The sequence below is a fragment of the Chroicocephalus ridibundus genome, chromosome 2, assembly GCF_963924245.1.
Source record: "Chroicocephalus ridibundus chromosome 2, bChrRid1.1, whole genome shotgun sequence".
NCBI lineage: Eukaryota > Metazoa > Chordata > Aves > Charadriiformes > Laridae > Chroicocephalus > Chroicocephalus ridibundus.
Window position 1 is genome coordinate 130,243,571 of NC_086285.1, and position 23,634 is coordinate 130,267,204.

Sequence of the window (23,634 nt, forward strand, 5' to 3'; positions counted from 1 at the left end):
GCACAGCCCTCTTATGCTGCCTCCGCGGCACAAGCAACGGCTGTACTTTTTAAATGCTGTTTTTCAGGTCCTTGGATTATGATTTATTATATTTACGTGTGAGACAAAGTAAAGAACAATGCAGGAGAGAGAAGGAGGTGGGGAGGGCTGTTGTCTGCTAAGAGTGTTTTCAAAAAGGCTACCCCCAGTCTTGCTTTACAGACTGAAATAATCCTCGCAGCCACTGCGTTATGGATGGGTTTAGGCTCAGGTCATAGAGCATGTGCAATACCCTGGGGCCTGAATCTGCTTGTGTGCTCCTCGGTACTGAGGTTCCTAATCTTGCCCCATAGGTACAGCTGATATTAAAACAAGCATGATTGTTAAAAACAAGCCCCCCCCCCCCTTCTTCTTCTTCCCCCTCCCCAAGCCCCCAACAGTGCTGGGTCAGGCTGCAGTGATTCAGCTGAACCAGCGCAGGGAAGGGCTGGAAACCTCTGGCAGCGATGGCAGCAGCAATGGCTGGCTGGGGACAGAAATGTCGTACAGCAGATCTGTCACAACAGAGAAAGTTTCTAGTCTGTTGGGTTTCCAGCTTCACAGCCTCTCCCTGCTTCAGCTGTTTGTTCCTCCCGCCCCGTCCCGTGTTGGGTACCCAGAGGACCGTGTGCCGGCAGCCGTCTGCTCCCTTTGAACTCCAGTGGCAGTTCCCTCCTGCAGAAGCTCTGCACAGAATTACTCGCCTCCTGAGAATCTCCTTGCTAGAAATTACATTATGACCTCAGAGTAATCTAAATTGTTTTAGAGATACCCAGTGTACTTCTGGATTTTAAAGCCATGGCAGCAGTTTGAGAGGTGAATAATGTCCTTTCTCCTTGGAGTACGCATTCAGTGCTGTGCAGTTTAACATGTATCTATATTCCTAAAATGACCAGGTCCAGCCTGACTTCTGAGACCAGACCAGTTTAATTCCCCTATTACTTACATGCAAGTTTTATGTTAGGATAAGCTGCAGAGCTCTCCGCAGCGGGGTACTCCAGCACTGTCAGCACCTCACTGTCCATCTTCATTCTCATTTGTGCAATCCGCAGTGATTACACTGGCTGCGTGACTGCATAAAACACCAGTTGATATATATCTGGAGCTTGGACCTCCCCCAGATCAGTGTAAATACCTTGAACATGACCTGACTGCACTCCAACAGGGGCTAGAATACGCTGGAAACTGCACAGGTTGTGAAAGTCAGCACTCAAATTCTCAAGAATTTGAGTTCCGAGCTCAGACTATGGGTGCATCCTTAGTGTGTGAGACGAGAATTAAGCTCATTTAAAAGCTTTGAATTCCATCACGATGCTTCTTTGTGGAAAAGACACAATGTATCTATTTCATTACATGAGCTGAATTCGTAATTTGTAATCCTACACTTTCTTCTGCTTTTTTTGAATTGCAGAGGCATATAATGCAATGATTTCACATGACAGATCTAATAAATGTACAGTTTGTTGGAATCATATCTATTTATTTCTTTATTCAAGCAGTTTAGACTAACTTAAATTAGTGTTTACTTCTTTTCTCCTCTCTTGACAGGTAGGAGGATGACAAGAGCTTGTGCTCAGGCTATTCATACTAGAACACTTTCATATCTTTCATGTTTTTCTTCTCCCTCTCGTGGCAAAACGGGTAACATGAAGAAATGTCAGCGATCCATTATTTGTTTTTTTAATAGTAAATCCAGTCCAGTGCTTGTAGATGGACATTTTACAGGGATAACTGTCCAGTCAAGTAGTAATTTGTCACTGACCTGAAATTATATAGAGCTCTCTTGGACGTTGTGGTCAGTTTTTGATCTGGGGAGCTCTTGGGCGTGCATTCATGATGATCCAGCACATCATTTCATGTTATTTTTACATACATTTACAAATTTAAAAATTATTTTAATACTAGTGTTTATATTCTTGCTTTCTCCTACCACCGTGATTATAGAAATGATTTATGCTGGTAATATATAAAGTGTATTCTCCTGGCTCCTGTTGGCCTTGCAAAAAACAGCAGGAGTTTTATGGCAAATCTTCAGATCCTGCCTGAGGAAACTCTGTGTAAGCAGAATCCTTTGTCTTTATTCCTTGTTTCCTTCCAGTCTATGAAAAAGTAATGTCTGAAAGCCAGTGCAGCTATCTGGGATTCATAAACCTGCTAAAATCCGAAGCTGTGACATAAAATAGAAAATCTCAGGCTAGAGCCCCGGCATGCGATGTGTCTGCTTATCCTGGCTGTTCTTACGCTGGAGCTTTTCCGGGTGAAGCTGGCTGTGACGGTTCTCCATTAAGGCAAAACGTCAGGCAGAGTCCCCACACCCTCCTCCCTTCTGAATTTGATAACAGTTTCTTTTTTTCCTCTTTTGTTTGTCTGTTTAGGTGATAATCATAGGAAGCCATGTGATAGCCTATGACACCACAGCTGCTTGCAATTCCACTTTTTGTATTTATGCAAGTCCCCCGAGGCGCTGGTGAGGGAGTATTTTGCAGCCAAAAAGAATTTCCCCGTGTGCATTTGGTTTGCAAACCAATTTTTAGTTTTGTATATCTTTTCACAAGTTCTTTATTCTTTGAGAGGTGGGGATAAGAGTGGGAAGATTACATTTTTGGGGGTAATTTATAATTGTTTTTTGCTAATATTCCATGAAAAACACAGAAGTCTTCACAAGCTTGGCGTAAAGCCAAAAGTCTCCATTTCTGTTTGAAAATAAGTGACACGCTCTTTCATTAGCACCTCTGGTGGCTAAGGCATGGGTCTTCAGCTGCTTTATCTCACTGCTGAATGATATTTACGTATCACAAACTTCAATCAAATATAATTTCTCAGGTTGGTTGCTTTCAGGAAGAGTACTTGAAGTGAAGAAGAACTAATGTGAGGGAGAAAGCGTTACAAGAAGTGAAATGCAAATTCCAGGTAACTTTGGAAGACAAATGCTGACCCAGTCCATGTTCTGGATATAAGTTGCTGTTGTCGTTTATTTAATTTAATTTAATTTAATTTAATTTAATTTAATTTAATTTAATTTAATTTAATTTAATTTAATTTAATGTTTTTATTTTATTTTATTTTATTTTATTTTATTTTATTTTATTTTATTTTATTTTATTTTATTTTATTTTATTAATTTGTGGGGTTTATTTTGTTTTGTTTTGTTTCATTTTGTTGGATATTTTTTCAAAGATGAGTTCTGATGGAAATATGTGCCCTTCCATTCTGCCCTCACCTGAATCTTTCCTGTCTAGGTTAAAAAATAATTTCTAGATCTTAGAATCACAAAATGCCTTTTCCTCCCAAATCACTCAGAAGTGCAATTAACACAACCCTTCAGTTCACAGTGGCTATTTTCTGGGCCTAATGATTTTTATAGCACAAGTACAGAGATGTAGCTGAGCCTATAAAATTACACTAGCTGGCTTAAAAAAAATAATAGTCCGTACTCTTCAAGATTTATTTATTTTTTTTTTCAAATGGTAGTATCTCTAATGTAATCTGCTCTGACTGATACCTGCATTGTGACTGAGGAATGGAGGTATGCAACCATTTTTAATATTCTGTAGGAAATAACGGTCTTGGTCAGTTACCATGCATGAAAGCATCAGCTAAGTGCCCACAACAGGTCTGTAGCTCTTCTCTGGCACTGTGGGCTCTACTGCTGAAGAGCAGAAACACAGAACATTAGGAGTTATCTACCCTTGGATAAAGCAAATAACTTAATTTACTTGTTAGGAATGAAATTAGGATGACAGTTCAAGAGCTGAAAGCTGTCTTCCATGAGGCAGATGAATTAATATCTTGCAGGACTTTTGTAGGAGGAGAATCAGTGAAATTAAGTAGACAAAGTATCTGATAACTAGACTGGGAAGGCAGTACTGGATAGAGTTTTCTGTCCAAATCCTAACACCTAAAACATTGATTTTTTTTTCCATTTAATCAAAAAAAATAGCGCAAGAATTCAAGCTTAAAAATACGATAGCTTTTTTTTAGACATACGGGTAGTATAATTAATTTTCTGACTGGCCCTCTGCTATGACCTGGGTGAGAGTTTGTATTTATTTTTTGCTCTGGGAAGGAAATGGTTTTGAATAGAAAACCATATGTCAGCTGTGCTCATATACAATAATAAATGCAAAGCAAGATCTGTGGGAGAAGTAAGATCTTTTATTAGAGCAAATCATATAGTTGGAAAAAACAGAAAAGGTCTCAGGCCCATAAGCCCTTTTCCAGGTCTGAAGTAGTTATCTTCAAAGCTAAATACAGGTGAAGAACTGTTATTCTGAGTTTAATTAGATTGTTAATCAGATGGACCATTTTAGGAAAAATGGGTAGCTGGAACTGCAGTTATTCATGTGAAACTTCTGATCATTATTTTTCATTAAACAGCCAAATCTCCAATAGAAAGAAACATAAAGTGTGATGAGTTTCTGTATTGTTGTTAGGAAAGATATACCTGACTAATTTCACCTGTTTGTTTCTGCACTTTGATCAAGATTAGGAGACCTTGGCCATTTAATCTTAATTCCTTCTGGAAACCAGGCAAGCACGTAACAAATATTGAACACACAAGCATACGTTAGTGTAAATGAGTTATCAAGCTATAAATGTGTGAATGGAATTACACCAGTGGTACCAATAAAAGCAATGGCTGGGCATTACCTTCCAACAGCTAAGAGGCAGATGAAGAGAAAATAGTGTTGAAGGTTCTAAGACTATCAGAAATTTCAGATTCTCCCCAGTAGAAATTGGAGATCTTGAGGTTTGTACGGTCTGTGAAAGACTGAAGACAGGCCGTGCATGAGTCTGACCTGAAGACTTGTGGCACAACAGAAGTACGCGCTGGTCTCTACTAACTCATTGCTTTATGCATTGAATTTCATGCAATCTTTAATGCATGTCTTCTCTCAGCACTTGTGTGAGGTCAGTATTGTCCCCATTTTATGGATAAAGAAATAAGGACCAAGATGATTCTCTTCCCTGAGGCAAGACATTCCGCTTTGTGATGTCTAAAAATACAGAAATAACAAAATATCTCTCCTTATCCTTTTGTATTTCAATATAGATCTTCTAACACACATATTGAGATGACGAAGAAGAGCATGACCAAAGAGTTCTGCACTTCTCTTTCCCTCATTCCTGCTCCTGTGAGACTTACTGCAGCCCCAATGAGGCAATAGCTTTGCTGTGCCTTCCGAAATCCATGCTGGGTTTTGCTTGGATGCTGGAGCATGTTCCCACCCCACAGAAAGTGCTCTCTGCTCCTTTTTGTGTGTGGCCTCTGGGCTCTCATCTGCACTTAAGAAAGGGAGTATGGCTTTCTTTTCTTTCTGCTACCCCAGCATGTGTGATCTGCACCGAAGAAATTATGCAGGTATTCCAATGGCTTATCTTTAATGTAGCTAACTTAACAGGTCATTATTATAGTTATTAAATAGCTAAAATCTTGTAAATTCCAAATTTGCAGAGTTCTTAAAGAGGTAAGTGACTTCTGAGTTAAAGGAAATACACTGTTGCTTTAGCATCACTGTTCATATATTCTGTACTTGAAAGTGTCTTTTTCCTCTTTTAAGACAGACACATAATTCAACACTTCTACAACACGAAGATTTAATTTTAGGAGGCAACAAGCAGGTAGTTTATTTTGTGGCTCCTTATTATCAAAGCTTTATAAATAACTGGAGGTATCTAAAATCCTGTATCCTCAGGTTTCAGAAAAAAAAAAACCAAACACAAAAAACTCCAATGAAACCAAACTCCATCATATTTTCTATCTAGGTCTGTGACCTCAGTAGTATGTATGGGTAGCTGTCCCTTAAATCTGAGGAAGGGAAATGGGTATATCTTAGAAGCAGCAATCTTGTATCAGACGTTTTGTTATCATCTAGTGCGTATTCTTGGTTTACGATCGTGTATCCTCACAATCCACAAAGCAAATAGACATCTGAAGGTGTCTTTAGGACAACTCCATTTATCTGAAAAGAATGATCAACAAGAAATATGTTTCTGTATGGGGCAGCAAGCAGACTTACTCTTACCTCTCTCTGGCAGCATAACCTAAACTCAGTTAACTGGAGATAACCACAAAGCCCTAATAAACCCTTACGCTAACTGAGTTTGTTATTGTGTATATGCACTTTTAGAGTCAGATCTTATTTGCCATATTTCTGATCAGGTCAATACCTACTGTAATTCTGTAAAGCACATCACTATAATTAGCAAAAATAAAATTTAAACAATGTGCTAAATAGTGGACAAGCATCTGTAAATATTATTTTAAAGATGGAAAAATAAAACCAATATTGTAATTGGGATTAGCGCTTTGAACAATGGAGTCACAGAAGAAAATTGGTAGCCTTTGATAAAATTGCAGAGGCTTATTGTAATTTCATTGGACCAATGATTTTACAAGCAGGCTCTGTGCATCACGGCATGGAAAAAATACTCTGTAAGGAACTTGTTTTGATTTGAGACATTTTCAGAGGGCTATTTTAATTTAATTAATGAAAAATCATAGGTTAATTGCCTTCTGCTTTAATGTGAGGGTATTATGCATGCAGGCATATTTTATTTATATCTAGACTGTTTGATGTACACAATCAATTCAAAAAGGGATAATGAAGAAGTGTTCCGCCCTGTGTAGAATAGTAATTAGGGACTCTAGTGCAGGTTTTTTTATTAATTGTGCCGTTCTGTAAACATGTTTGACATAATGCTGAGAAAAGCATTTGTCAAATTTTGCTATTCTCCTCTTTTCTTCTTCTTTCCATCCCTTTTACCCCCACCTCTTCTTCCGTTTAGTTGAAATATATGGTATGGCATTAACCCTCATCATCTCAGCAGCAGTTTAACTTCGTATGACAGATGTATAGCAGTCAACAAGACATTGAGGAAAAGCTGCCCCTTGAAGAGCCTATGTTATGAGAAGTATGTATGTCGATAATAGAAATGTTAAGGTTTGTGGGCTTTGGAAGAGTCTGTGAAAGATGCTGAGCTATAATAAGGTGGCGTATCTTATAACAGCAACAAGGATGCCTTGGGCAGAGGGGTCACTGTAGCAACAGGAGCACCAGTTCTTCTGAGCTGAGTCGATGCCGGCTATAAGCCACAAGGGTGAGAGAGATCATGCAGATGAAAACTCTTTGCTTCTGTTTTATCAGTTTCCAGTGAAGTCAGTAAGAGCAGAGGATGATATCACGTTGTAGACAGGAGCAGCTTCTGATGTATGGCATTTCCCTGATGCAATTACTTTTTTCAGAAATACAAGATAACTACATTTCATTTGGGCAGTTGTGCCATTGTGTCTCCTTTTCTGTTCTTTCTTCTCCTTCTCTTCCAATTTTGACTGTATGTAATTTTGAATGTTCAGCAGTACCTCATTTTCTAGATAACTCAAAATTAGCATGTCACAGAAAAACTTTTCTGTGTGCACAAGTTACTTCTTATAACAGATCAGCCCCTCACAGGGAAGACAATAGCCTTCAAGAACCCCCTTAATCATTTTACCCCGGGTCATTTCATGGCATATGTAGATGGTTTGGTTGCTTTCAGCTGAGACATAGATTGTAATCATACACCCTAACAACCTCCCATGTTCTGCAGTAGTCAAAGATAATCTATTTTGAGGTTACTTGCCTCAGAATTAGTTTGGAAGGGGTACTGCGGGGCTAAACATATTTTATCTTCTCCCCACACTACTCCTGGAGTAATTTTTCACTGTAAAAGAGTTCAAGGTAACACTATTAATCTGCTTTCCTCAATCCCTGCTGTGATGAAACTCACACTAGCAGTCGTCATTTGTGCAGTCTGTAAAGACTACCCAATGCTGGCTGTACACATGGTGGGAACAACTCCAAGTGGCAGAAATAACTCCTTAAGACAACACTGGCAGTAGACACGATGATGCAAGGAAACCTGGCTGAGCATGTGCAGCCAAATAGAAATCATCGACATCTAGAGTATTACAAGCCTGAGATTGTTTTCAGGTTAAACAACAGCCAAGATTTGGTCCACAAGAAACTACCCCATCTGCTCATGGCAAAACATCTGTAGGTGTGTTTGCGTTGCTGAAGGTAAAATTAGTGTTGACAAGATAAGACCCGTCACCTAATCTGGAGAGGTATGAGCCTTCACTAAGGGTGCTTTTTCTGACATATCTTTAAAAGATGGAATGTAGATACAAAACAATTAAATGACAACAAAGAGAACACCCTCAAAGTCTCCAGTTCTCCTGAATCATATTGGGAAGAAGGGAGCTGCTGGAGAGTGGGATGTAGCAGGGCAAAAGGGTACTCGAACTCATGTGCGCATATGCATACATACACTCTCCCTTGTCTTGGTAGCTGGGAATTGTGAGACCAAAAAATAGTGCCTGGTCTCAGCAGCACTTCGGTGGTTATCTTCTGAAAGCATGCGGTGGAAGTATTACTTCAAACATCAAAACTGTACTATAGCAGGATAAGTGGAGAACTGAGGAATCCTAGCAAAAGTAGCCATCGCTTGGAGACTTCTCTGCCTCCTGATGTCCTCACTGTTTAAAGTCTGAATTAATTGAAATCTCCTTTGGGAAAGGTTACCATGAAACAGAGGTCTTTGGTGGCTTTGTGGTAACTGTGTTTTGTAATAAGATGATGACAAACAGATGCCCATGATTCTGTAGTTGCATTTAGACTCATTCATGTAGACATGGTCTCTCTTTTCTTATCTGGTAGGAGAGGAAACATAAATAATCTTAGGTTGTATCAGTTCCCCTGCTCAATAGACCCTCTCCAGGGGGAGCAGGCAGTCAAAGTATCTTATATATAGAGGACATGGATGCTGAGATCCCAGACGACTTACAAACTGCGGTTCTTTTTCCCAGCAGAAAAAATATGCATTGTTTGATTCTTTCATTTTGTTTCAACACAGTATAATCAATTCCACATACATGATGAGCTTCTTTTAAATACTTAAATCCCAGAGGAAGATCCTCTAGTTTCATTTGGCTTTTCTTGAAATAATCTTAGTCCTCACAATAAGATAATAAAGTCTTGTTAATTCATACTTACTAGGCTATTGTATTTGAAAGACTTCAGATGTCATAAATAAAGGCTTATTTTGGATTTCTAGCTTACCTTTATAAGGAAATATCTAAAGCTTTTTACAAACAGAGCTGAAGCTTGAAAATCACTTGAAATAGTGTAATTCAAGGGCAAGACCACGCTTTTGTCCCATGGATAAACAAAATAAGACCTGTTAAATAAATGTTAATGGTAAGAAAACCTTATAATCTATCAATATTAAATTACCAGCAATCATTATTTGTGAGGGAAGTTTAGATGGAATGTGTTCATCTGCTATTTTATGACTATAGTTCAATGATACCTCCTAGAGAAGGTAACAAACCATGACTATGCGACTAAATCAACGCATTAATCAGAAAGAGGACTAGAGCTCGTGCCTTCTTTCAGATGAAAAGAGCCAAAAATTCATTTCAATACATAGATAATAAAGTCACTGAACAGAATTTCTCTGTATTTATAGCTCTGTAATTAGAGCCATGGTTTTCCTTAAAACTGCTATCAGGTAAATCAAAAGAGGCTGCATACCCAATGAACAATAATTTCAATAATCCACATTTGAGTTTCTTGAATTCCTGACTGTGTACGGTTTACATGATCCTTGCAACTGATACCTACTGACCTGTATTCTAGTGATGTGAATACGAATTTCTGAACCATCTCCTCATGGGCCTAATAATTTCCTTTAATAGCTTAGGCAAGCCCCTAAAATTTTAATTATCCATTTTGCCATGAGTAAAATCTTCAGAGTTCAAGTGAGGCCCATTAGTGGACATGAAGATAGATCACTGTTCAGTATGAAAACCCTACTCCCAAAGGACCTGAGTTATTACCTACTTGGATATAAAATCATGTAATCTAAAATTGTACCAAATGATTTCTTTATCAAAGACAATAACTTTTGGCTGAAGTATGGCATCTATTTTTGGAGGATTTGCTATCTCGGTTTAAATAAGTGACAGAGAAACCAATGCAAACCTAGGTAACTTGTCTTAATGGTTGTTTCCCTTTACTTTTAAAGTGGTCTTGGATCTTATTCCAACACTGCATTTATTCAGCATAAGAGACCAAGCTCGGGCTCTTGCTATATTTTCATCTTCTTGGCTAAATAAGTTTATTAACATCTGAAATTTACATCCCCTTTGAGTAACTACTTGATCATATTTCCTCCTGAATGGTATACACTAAACTGAGTATCTTTAGCTTCTCACAGAAATCAGGTTTTATAGTTACTGAAATAATTCTTGGAGCGAGCTCTCTCGATTTTCTCACATATGATAAACTTAGAGGCCATTACTGTTTAGAGGAGCTTGCTAATTACCTCACTGTGGTGTAAACAGTTCCCACATTCTATCCGATGTTCCCTAGATCACTCGTTCAAGGGCCATACTTACTTCCTTTGCTGCCGCAAGGCACCGCATTTATTGTCCTGATCCCTAAGTCCTTTTCTTAGCTGCTCTTCTCTCTCATAAATACTGTCTATAATCCTGATTCTTAGATTCAGTTTTATTAAAATGCATATTGCTAAAATTAGCTAGTTTTCTCCTTGGAACTGATCTGTCCTTTTTAACAACTCTATACATTCTTACGTCATTGGCAAAATCTACCTGCAAGATTTTCCTCTTGACTGTTGAAAATAGCACTGGAATAAGAAAAGGTTAATGCCTGAAAATGTCCCCAGAAGATGATACTTCCCTATTTTACGATTTATAGATTTACCACTTTTTAATCCACTTAATGTGTTCTAGATGGAACTGATCAGAATTTCAGAAAATAAAGTATTTAACTGAGAATCAGACAGAGAACTCCTAATTTCATCAGAACGAAGGAAGATTAAGTCAGGAGCTTTTTAGAAGCTGAACTATCCATAGAGCTACACTGGCCATCCATTTCTGTCATCTCATCAAGAAATGATATAAAATTTGTCTGACAGCACCTTTTTTTCATCGTAGATATGCGTACATCAACTAATTACTTTTCACACAAAGCTTATCAAACGCTTTTGCAGTTTATGCATCATTACTGAAAATATGACCATACTGATGTAGTATTATGCTCTACCTAGTATTATAATACATATTTATACAATTGCAAATATGATAGACTCCAACCCCAATAACATGGAGGGTGATTGATTTTGGTAATTAGTGCAAAAATAGGAGGAAAAATTGTTAAGGAGGGCAGGCAGACACAGATATGCATGGGAAAAGGTTATGTTGAAAGTAATTCTGTCTGATAAACAGAATAAGAAAGGGGAGAACAGAGACAGAGTTAAAAAAAAACTAATAAAAAATTATTCCCAAGTGGGTTTGTTGTTGCTGTAGAAGAAAAGAGGTACCAGGATCAAGTCCAGGAAAACTTTAAAATGCTGATTTCTGGGGACAGGCTAGCAAGAGGAAAGCCGAAAAAGTCTCCGAGCTGGCTGGGCTCTGTTTAGAGGGCTGTGGATTGATGGGGTTGTGAACCCCTCTGAGGGGTAGGTGTTGCGAGCTGTCCCAGCTCTGGTAATTAGATAGGTTCGGCAGTCTTTATGAGTGGCTTACGTTTACTGATTAATGTTCCACTTGTGCACAGATGTGATTTAGCTTTCTGCTGAATAAACACAACATGGGGATGGAAAGGTGATAACTGCCATACTCAGCAAAAAAGAAGGAGCCTATAAATATGCCAGTGGGTCAATAGAAGTGATTTCATTCTGCCTTCACAAGACTGCTGATGAAGTCTGACAGGGAGCTCTACTTCATTAATGCATCACAATGGTGAAGAAAGCCTGAAGGGCAAAAAGAGCCACCTGCAGCAGATTGGAGCCTGGGCTGCAGCTGTCAGAGAACAGCCAGGGAGAAATGAAAAGGGCTGCAACAAGGAAATAGAGACGATATCATAGGCGGATAGGGTGTGTTTTCGCTCCCGCCTGAAACGGCTGATAGGGGAGGCGCAGTGCTCAGGGCACCCGCTGCAGATGAAGCTGTGCTGCCGATCAGAAAAAATTCGGGGCGGAAGGCCTGGCGGTGTGAAAGATGTTTTGGTTAAAGAACTGAACAGAAAACGCTAAGTCTAAGGATGGGTGAATGCAGACGAGTTTAATGATTCATTAAAAAATAGGAGCATCTACCAAAGAAAAATTCCTTACCGCACAATAAGAAAAAAAAATGCACTCGGGAGGAAGCACCACCAGGAGGAGTATCAGATAATCAGCATACAGTTGAAAGTGCTGTTACACTTACTCTGTTTCTAAAGGTCTTTCCATAAGCATCTGTTAATGGCTACTGTCTCTACCAACTTGCCAGCCTCCTGAAACTAAAGTGCCTGCCCGGTTTGAGAGGGGCACGTTACTGAATAACCAAACTAGTGCAGAGGATGAATAAAGGGAAAAAAGAGAAGGATGTGATGGCCATATACTAAAAATAAGCTCCCTGAAAGCCAGCCATGGAGCTGGTTGAAATTGCACAGTGGTGATCTGTCCTAGAGCAGAACAAAGTAGGGAACAGAAAACAGCCCCCACGGTCACCAGGAGCCATTGGGCTTCCTCAGCCCGGAGCAACCACAGGGAGGCCAGTGAAAAGGCTTCGTCGCTTTGTGGTGCGCTGGGTGGAAAGCACATAAATGAACAAGGACAGGAGTTCTGTCAGGACTTAGGCAGAAGCACCCGAGCCATATCTCTGAACCTTTGGTCTGACTGACTCATTCTCACCCACTCTTATGTTTTCACGTGGGCACAAAGTCTGAGCCCTGCGTAACCCCAGAGAAGCCCTGAAACAGTCTGGCTCTTCTGAGATCAGGATTAAATCCACATTGGCTCTGTCTCCTTACCCATCTCCTGTTCCTTGCAGCTGGATCCTGTCTCTAACCGCTGGCCTTATCTGGATCACAGGAGAGTCATCTATGTGCTGCTTGTTAGATGCTTGCTTTATTTTATTGACTTTTTTATTTATTTCCCTATTGTGTTGCCATCCTGTATGCACATGGCAGGGAGGAGATACAGACAGATTGCTTACTGATCCTTTCGAAAGCTTTCAAAAAATCCCAGGATTTCTCATTCTGCTTTTACCCTGCTGGGCTGTCTCTCCATCACTATGGTTTCTATACAGATAATTATTACTTACAGGCAGAAGTAAATTACTTACTTTCACTAAATGAAAAGATCTGAACTTTCAGCAATGTGTTTCAAAACGATTTTTTTGCTGTCTGTCTCCAACACTTGTAACCGGGCAGAGGCAAAAGCTGAATCTATCACCTGTGGTACTTCCAATTTTCCACAGAAAAATGCCACTGTTGTTATACTAGATTTTAAATGAGACGGTCTGCCACAAAGCTGACTTCCTGAGGTGAAAGAGAAAATCCTTAATATAAAGATATTACACTAGAGAGGAGGCCATTGAATATATTTTTGTACAAGCCACAGCTTGGGAGATTAAAATTAGAGGCACTTAGAAAAATGCTCATAATCTACAGAGGGCAGAGATCAGTATTATAGAGTCCTGAATCCTCCCCAGCTGACTGTTTCTCTCTCGGCTATTCAGTGACTAATGACATATTCAGATGACACAGCTTGAGCTGCAAACACTTATGAGGATGGTGAAGTCAAGAAAAGGAACTTAGAAAAGCTAAAAACAGACCAAGAGCAGTCACCAGGCATGAGGATCTGCCATCTCCTTTGTGGGAGGCAGGAATTAACTCTCTTTACAGGAGCGTCACTCCCTGCTGCGCTGTTGGCTCGGGACTTTGTAAGGCTGAAATCTCCACCTGAGCATGGACTGTTGGGCATTGCCTATAAATGAGGCTAATGGACCACCCAAGGTCGATGTGGGAGGAAGCTTCCAATGGTCTCATGCCCACCAGAGCAATTCACAGCGACTCCAGCATGGTCACTGCCTTTCCTTAAGGCCCCTGGGCTCAGCAGAGGGATTTGGTCCATCTTTTCAGTAGTTCTTATCCCTGACCTCTATTTCCGTTGGGATGTCACAAGGGCACACTGGCCCAGGCACATGACAGCACCTGCAGATGTGGAAAGTTTATGACAAGGAGATGGTTGCCCATCCCCTTGTATGATAGGGTAGCGATGTGGCAAACCACATTAGGGGTGCTATTATGGGCCCTCTTGGTTCCTCCATATCAGTCAGCAGATGAGTGCTCAAGGGAAAGTGTCTTCCCTTAAAGGTCTTTTTGAGGAACATTTCCCTTGAAGGAAGGTCCTGGGGCTGGGCTGAGTACAGCAGTCCTTGGCAGGGTAGATCAGCATAGTTACGATTCATGTTAACATTAATGGACTTCAGCATCTGGCTGGTAGCTTCAGTCATAGAATCATAGAATCATAGAAAAGTTAGAGTTGGAAGGGACCTTAAAGATCATCTAGTTCCAATCCCCCTGCCATGGTCAGGGACACCTTCCACTCATCTTTAGCAGTCTTCAAAATAAATAATTTGGACTGCACAACAACTAGATCAAAAAGCAGTAAACTCAGTTAAGTTGAAGAAGCCATCAATGGTCAAGCGATGTCACAAGTCTGACATCTGACTTAAGCACATGCTCTACAAGAGCTACTGTAATGGAGCTGCAATTAATCAGTCATTCTGCTCTCAGGTTATACCCAGAAACAACAACCCAAATCCTGGATCCCACCAGCTGCCAAAACAACCAGGCCTTTCAGCCAGGCAAATACATTGTGTGCAGAGCAAGAAGCAGCATTCCTGTTACCACACCTCCAAGGATGAGGTTTTACTCCAGTTCACAGCTTTGTGAGAGGGTAGTTCATGCCCGTATTTATAGAACTGCGTATCAGTGACCTTGAGATGCTGCATCTTTTCAGGTTTTCCTCTAATTGAAGCAAGAGAATTCTGCTGCCTTGCCTGGAATAGGGATAAAACACACGTGTTGCATTTGGAAATTGATGACTCAAAACACGGACTGCACCCACTGACATAAATAGGCCCCTTATGAGAAAAGAAAAAACCCCAAGACACTCTTCTGGAGGCTCAGAGCAGTGTATCCACGTTCCCAGCAGGGATTTGCGCTCATGGGTCCCAGGAGCACCAAGTCAATACTCTAAAGCGGGTGCATTAGAGCTAAGTGCCATGTTGGCTGCTGCTGCAAAGCCTCATATAAATATTACACCTCACTCTGCAAGGCTGTATGTTTGGTTTCTGAGTCTATTAATATATAATGAGGATATGGTATAATTAATATAGTTTTGATTTTCCTATAAATCCACATTACTAATAAGAATGCAAAGTAATTACTCAAAAAACCTTTTCAACAAATGGCAGTTTTCACTGATTAAAAATGGAGTTTGTGTTTTAAGTGTTATTTACGAGTTTGCTGAAATGAATAATTATTAGATTATTGAGCTACAAGATAATTAAGAAGAGTGTTTTTACTTAAACTCATACGTCAGAAGTTACATCAGGGAGTTTAGATGCATGCGATATCCTTTGATGTGTTTTGAAAAAATTTCTTCTAGAAATCCTGTATCCACTTGCAGACTGGAAAATTAAAGATTTTCTGTTTCAATTTTAAAGATTTGAACATTCCAGATGATTATTCTGTGCATTCAGGTCATGAAGTGGATACTTCTCTATTGTAAATTCTCTTGTAATCTGGAACGTCATTGCGAAAGTATTTTCATTCACTCACTAAAGAATGAAAAGTTCATGTATCCATAGAAAATGGAGCCAGATATATTGGCCAAATTTTGCACATGAATATTGATGTTAACACACTCTGTTGATTTAGAACTGCCTTAAAATTTTTAATTTTAGCCTTCAGCCTTCACAAGTATATATGTAAATGGGTACCTGACAAAGCTGCATGTAATTTGGATGCATTTTTCATATTGCTGTATTTGTAGAGAACTCAATTCAGTTGCTCATACTTTTTTTTTTTTTTTTAAATTGCATAATAAAAGATATTTTGGTCCTAAATCTGAAGGGGAAATTCTCCTTTAAGAATCTCAGTTGCACAAGATTTTTCAAAATTCAGAGCAGCAGGAGAAGCTGTCCCAGAGTGATCAAGCACCACTTTGACCATCAAGCTCTTGAAATGAATTTTGTGATTTGTGTGGGAAAGGACAGGAACATTGGCACACTATTCATTTTGTGTATGTGTCCCTTATTATTCTATCCCAGTTTGCTATAGCTTTGAGTCCAGAGCTATGTGCATTAAGAGGTGTTTTGCTTTTGTGTCCCACATGTAGCAGCTATGGAGTATACAAAATTTACAGAACCTTTTCTGTAGGGCAATGTCATCGCGTTGTTTAGATGAGACTTTCTGCCATAAAAGTCTGGTAGGTGATAAAACTTTGGTCATGCATTCCTGGAAAATCTGGAGTCTTTCAATGGCAACCCTCAGCTAGAGAGGATTAATGGAATGGCATGAAAGTAATTTGGTTTTCTGGTGTATTTCAATGGGAGGGAAGAGTGAAGAACACGGGAAGTGCATGAAGAAGGCTTATGGGAGCATGGGTTAACAGGATTGCTTGTCTCTCTCTTATGACGGTCCTGTGACATTTAAAGTCCAACTATCAAGCTCACTGGTAAGGTAGTTTCTCCTCCATTACTCTGGGCTCAGTGACTACTTGGTGGTAGTGCCAGCAGGCTCATGGCCAAGGTTAGTAGCCTGAATCTCTCTCTTTACTTGATATTGAGGCATTGAAGCATCTTGCTCTGAATAGAGTTAATAAACGTGTCAGTGAGAAGTTGAAATAATCTCAAGTGAAACTGTTATTTATTTATCCCTTATCTCGAATGTAGTCAATATGACATGATCACACTTTCCTCATTAAGTACTTCCTCATTTACAGTGTATCGGTTTCCTATCCAATCTTGGAGCCAACCAGTATCAAATACCAAATGATCTTGAAGTTTACAATTAGGTAGAGTGAAAATGCTGGAAACGGGAAGACCCTCAATAATTCCATGGCATCAGAAAATTAAATTTCTGCAATAACAAATTACAATATAATGAGGTCACATTAGAGGAATAAGAGGCCCAGATGCCTCAATGATTTAATCTGTCTCTTCCTGTAGGCCTGCACCTAATTTTAATGAATATTTTGATAGATAACATATTTGGTTCAAAATAGGTCTTTAAAGACAGTTGTGAGAGTATTATATTTTAAAGATGCTATGATAGAAATTCATTTCATTAACTGCCTGATAAGAAAAAATGACTCTGCAAACGTACTGGTATCAGCCATACTATTATGACCCATCTGCTCTTATTGAGTAAAGTGACAGTAATATATCTTTATTGGTCTGTTCTTTGAATGCTGTAGAGGCTCATTTTCCTTGTCTAATGAAATGCCAAATGACATTAATGGAACAGGTACTGTATATTCTTCAACTTTAGGAGTGGAAACAGAACATCAAGTAAAAACCTCTCTAAAGAGAACAGTCAGGTGTAAATATAGATGTCAGGCCATGAAAAAGAAAAAAAAAAACAAACCAATAAATTGTTTTATTTATTTCTTCAATCAATCAAATACAGGTTTTGATCTAATGGCAAAGATCGTAAGAAACTCTGAAACGGAGATTTGTTGCCCTTTTGAGGTGAGTTACACTTGAGTTGGAGAAAAAGTTATCTTGTTCACAGTTTATTTATTTATATCACAGCTCTGAAACCTTTCCTTAGCTACTGTGATGTTGTCTGAGGACCAAACATAAGGAGATCTGTTCTGAGTTGTCTCAGGTGGAGTATGGTGCCCCTCTTATTCTTGTCTCATCTCTTCAATCCTGGTGCATTGAGGCAGTGCCCATCACTCTGGTATTCAGCTTGTCTCTGTGTAATTATCATGCCATTTCCAAAGTCCACATTTTTTCTCACTGTGCAGTTTAGCTACATACTTTCAAACACCTTGCTTTTAACAAAAATGGTAATGATACAGCAGTTTTGCAGACACACAAAGTCCATGTGGTTGTATAAAAAAGAAGCCTGCAAGTCTTCTGAAGGCATGCACTGCAGACCTGTGTCTGCCGAGACATCTTCTGAGTCTCTGTTCCTATGCACATGAACATGTCATTCCCTGCAAAAAAAAATCAAAAGTGCCCAAGGGCTCACAAAAATCAAGACTTCTTTTTAAGAATAAGTTCTGGTGCAGTCTATTGAAGGCTTTGAAAATAAGCACTGAGACTTGACCTGACTTCAGGGAGGAGCAAGTAGAGCAGAGCAAATGGATGTTATATTATCTGGACACCTTGCCTTCTTGGGAACATGTTGTCCAGAACTATGCAATGGCTGTACTTAGACCTTCAAGCTCTTATATCGTGACTAGCATTTATTCAGCCTATAGGATACAGAAGACCAGATAAGGGTACCATGAAGAAAGATCATAATGTCCTAGGTAACTGTGGGTTCCCATGCCATGTTTTTTGTAGCTGACATTTGAGCTTCTAAAAGAATTTCTACTCTGAATGTCCCCTTAACCTGGACAATCTGGGAATTAGATTTACAGAAAAATAATTTTAGAATTTTCAAAATTCTTTAGAACTTTTTTCTCTAGATTCACATGGCTTAGGTGCAATTCCTTATCCATGTCATGGGGATTGATATAGCTGGCTCCTAGCTGTCCATGTAGAAACTTCCAAAATTTTCAGGTATATACGTTTCTCTAAACAAACCAGAAAATCTTACCTGAAAAGACTGATGAAGCTCAACAGCCAGGAAGTACCAGAGTTAAAATTCCTTTCAGGTCTCATATCTGCAAACTGTGTACCTACATTATGATAAAGTCTTCAATCCACGTGATCCGCAACAGTTTTTCTTCATCCTCTTCTGGTGAGTGGTCCCATGTGTCATTTAACGCTTGACATCCAAAAGCTGTACTGAGCAAAAATGTATTCGTTTTTCATGGTCTTTTCTCTGATTCTGACATCTGTCTTTTTTTTGTAGATATTAATTAGTTTATTTATACAACACACAGCAAGGTAACAGGATGGTGTCTCAGTTTTACAAATTGGGAGCAGAGGTAGTGAGACTAAAGCCAAAATCGCCCTGTATCAACTCATTTTTGGAGGCTAATTTTCAAGACCAGAGCCTAGCTTTTCTGGGCATTCTGCTGCCTTTTATGTGTTCAGAGCACAGTTCGTATCAAACTTTTGCAATTATGAGAGTCCAATACTCCAGCTGTTTCAGATTGGGCACTCAGAAAATGATACAGGAGCGATCACAGAGAAAGAGTTTGCACAAACGCTGTGATCAGTATCACACAGAAACTCTATGATCTAGACAGAGGAAAAAAATTCAGAGCTCAAGATGATAGTCAAAGGACTTAATCAGGAAGACAGCCTCTCTTCTGGAAATTTTCATCCTATTTCACCCTGTATGTCCCTTTCTCAGCAACCAGTCAGACATGGGAGTCCTTCGCATAACTGTCCACTTCACTTTGATTCGTCCTTAGGACATGGTCTGTCCAATAAATTGCATGAGGCAGGAGTACTGCAGATGAACAGGATGTGCTGTGTTTATTGTATAAAGTCGTACAATTAAATATACTCTGATAATGTATATGTGCCTCTGCAGGTTGTAGGGTCTCTATAGACCTGGTTTGAGGCATTTCATAATTTTGAGTTCTTCCGCTTGTAAACTTAACATCCCAGTAGTGGGGTGATTTTTTTTTGTTTTATTTTGTGGGTTTGTTTTTTTTTAAATAATGCTTTTACAAGTAAAACAAACAAACAAACAAAAAAATGTCCTCTTCTGCCGTCACATTAAGGCCATCATTCCTTTCCCTCTCTCAGAATCAGCAGGAGTTTTAGATAGCAAAACACAGTTCTCTTCATGCATTGAGCTATCAGTGTCGTTTAGTAGCCCTAGACCATGAATTTAAATGTAGACCTTGTCTCTTCCTCTTCCCCCATTCTCATCTGTACTGGGTAGACCTCTTAATCTGATTCAGAGTCCACTATCAAGCTCCAAAATGTGCCAGCTGGCAGAATTAGATGCGAAATATAGTTGAAACAAAGGAGACAGTAGGAGGAACATCCTCAAGGAGCTGATTTTAAAAGTCACTTCTGACAAGAAAGTTGCACCCGGTTTGATGCTTTCAGCACCTTGAACAGGCACGTGATTCTGCAGTGTGTTGTGGCAGCAGAAGTATGGCAGCTTATGTCAAAGACTGCAAGCCTACTTCTGTCATTATTAGCTTACAAAAGCTAATAAAAAATTCAATATGTGAACACTAATGGCAACACTGAAAACAAGTTTCCAATCACACTCCCGTCTCCCTTCACTGCCGGTACCTCAAATACTTTTCCCATTCATTAAGTTGGAGGCTGCAGCTGAGGACATGCTTGCAGCGCAGTGGGCATTGCCGCTCAACACATGAGTTTCTTGGACCCTCAAACTGAAGGAAAAGAAGAAATAACTCCCCTTAATTTTCTATTCTGATATTTTTGTGCCTGTTGATACTGATTCCAGTACGTACATATATAACGTCTCAGCCACTGTTCTCATCAACATTGTTTCTGATAGCAGTTCTTCCTTCATGTTTCATTGTATTCCATATCAAAAACTTAATTTTCTTTGAACACACCATCTTTGATGCTTGTGAGACTTGTCATTCATAGAATCATAGAATCTTCATGGTTGGAAAGGACCTTTGAGATCATTGAGTCCAACCATACACACACACACACACACACACAAAAAACCCCAAAACAAAACCACAAAAAAACACAAACAACCAACCTACAATCTCTGCCACTAAAGCATGCCCTGAAGTTCCAAATCTACACGTTTCTTAAACACCTCTAGGGATGGTGACTCAACCACCTCCCTGGGCAGGCTGTTCCAGTGCCTGACCACTCTTTCAGTAAAGTCATTCTTCCTAATATCTAATCTAAACCTCCCCTGCTGCAACTTCAGACCATTTCCTCTGGTCCTGTCATTATTCACCTGGGAGAAGAGGCCAACACCCACCTCTCCCCAACCTCCTTTGAGGTAGTTATAGAGGGCAATGAGGTCTCCCCTCAGCCTCCTCTTCTCCAAGCTAAACATGCCCAGCTCCCTCAGCCTCTCCTCATATGACCTGGTCTCCAGACCCCTCACCAGCCTGGTAGCTCTCCTCTGGACATGCTCCAGCACTTCAATGTTCCTCTTGTACAGAGGGGCCCAGAACTGAACACAGTACTCGAGGTGAGGCCTCACCAGGGCTGAGTACAGAGGCATGATCACTTCCCTAATTCATATGTTAATGCTGTAAAATGAAGTTGACATTATGTACATGCTTGGATACCTGCCTGAGTGTGCTGTTTATTTGCCCTGATAACACGTTCTTTAGTTAGTGAATTTCCCTTATCCAGTTTGCTGTCTGGTACCTGTTCTTGCCTTTGAGTTGTCCTGAAGGAAGAACCTTTCTGCCTATACACCCTTTTGATGATGTATAATCCATTCTGGAGGTTCAATGCTTGTGGTCCCTGTCCCCTCTGCTTTCTGCTTCTTTGCTTGAGTACACAGAAGGGATGTATCTGATCTGTTCAACAGCTCGTCTGCATTTTGGTGCATATATGACTTCATCTCCAGACTTTTGCACAGACAGTGTGAGTACATCCCACTACCTTGAACCTCAGGCAGAACCTATAGATCCCTTTAAAAAGAGCGTGGAACTGTGTTTCTTGAGATGGAAGAGCCATTCTTTAATTTGAACTCCAAGCATTAGCTTTTTAACTGTATTGTTCAGGAAGGGAAAAGACAGCAACGATATGAACAGCCAAAATAATCAGTATCAGTCCAGTAATGTGTGACAGCCCCTCTCTGTGATCTCTCACTGCATTATGGGAATAGAAGCACACATTCATCCAGCGCACATATTGTATATTAACTGAGGAGATACTTTTTGAACAAAAACAGCATTCCCAGTGTGAGTTTGCAACTCATTATATCTAGGAATGAAGCCACATACCCTGTTAGAGCTGCATCTGCTACAAAATGCAACAGCTTGTCAGCTTTCTGGTTGCTGTATGTACTTCAGTCTGGTGCTCTTCTGTCTGTGTTGGACTCATCTTAGACTCTCAGCCTTGTCAATTCCTCTGCGGGATGAACCAGAGCTGCATGGGAATTGCCTCTTTCTGCCCCTCCAGCCGGGACTTTCAAGGAAATTATATTGGACTGGGGAAGAAAACCAAGATCCCCTAAAAAAATTTCTTGATTTAGAAGGAGAATGAAATCATTAGTGTACAAGGGAGAATTTTCTTCTCAGACCCCTGGCTGTGCTGCAGTGTGGCTCCCTTCCAGCAGAAATCAAGGCAGAGGGTACAGGAGCATTTCCTGACCCAAGCTGTTACCAGGGTGTGCACCCAGAACTGGGATCCTGGAAGAACTCCTGGGCCTGCTAGTTTAGGTGTGACTAAAGTACAGCTCCAGTTCCTGTGACAATTCCTCCCAGAAGACAAAAAGTGATTACTGACACCCTCATTAATGAATCACAGAATCACACTGTCAGTGAGGCTGGAAGGCACCTCTGGAGACTTTCTAGTCCAGCCCCCCTGCTCAAAGGAGGGTCAGCTAGACCAGGTTGCTTAGGACATTGTTCAGTTAGGTTTTGGATATCTCCAAGGATGGAGACGCCACAACTTGTCTGGGCAACCTGTGCTACCGTTTGACCACTTTTGTAGTAAAAAAAAAAAAAGAAGCCTTTTTTTAAAAAAAATATGTGTTTGTCGCCTCTTATCTTTTCCCTGGGTACCACTGAGAAGGGCCTGGCTTCATCTTCTTTACTCCTCCCACCAGGCATTTACAGATTGCTAGGACTCCCCTGCTGCAGTCCCTTATTAATTTTTGTGGCCCTTCTCTGGAGTCTCTTCAGTATGTCCATATGCCTGTATCCAGTCACTGCACTGTTCCACTCATGTGAGCTGTCTCACCACACCTCCCTGATCCCAATGAGATCTATGTAGCCCTGTATAGTCCTGCACCTGCACACAGACCTCTGATTCTTCCTGTTTGCTCCCCATGCTGCATGTGTTACTGTACAGGCACTTCAGAGAGGCACTCGGTCATGCTGATTTCCAAAAAAAGTATGAGAGCTTGCTCCATATTGCTGTCCTGTAAGTACTTCCTTAACTGTGTCCACGTACTTGAGGTGGAACCCCTTCTGCCCTGTTTTGATGGCTAAAAGTCTCTTCTTTCCATATCACTCTTCACCCTTTGTTTGCCAAACCAGTCCACCTCTTCTGGGGGAGGTTATCACCAAGACCTCCACCACTCCCAGTTTAAAGCTCTCACCAGATTGCCCAGCCTGTCGGCAAAGATGCCCTACTTGGTCAGGTGGATCCTATGTTTTCCTGTGAGTTCTTGATCTTCAAAGAAGGTCACAGGGTCCTAAAAGCCAAATCCTTATTTTCAACACCAGCTGTGCAAACATTTGTTTGCACAGAATTGCAGAATCCATCCACTCTTCCCTGAGCCTTTCTCCTTCACAGGCAGGACCAAGGAGACACCAATGGACCTCCATATCCTTGGCCCTCGCCCCAGAGCCACATAGTCACTCTTCATATTATCCAGCCCTTCCCTGGCCATGCCATAGGTACCCATGCAGAAGAGTAGCGGGGCTTCTAGCACGAGGGCCAGATGAGCCTCA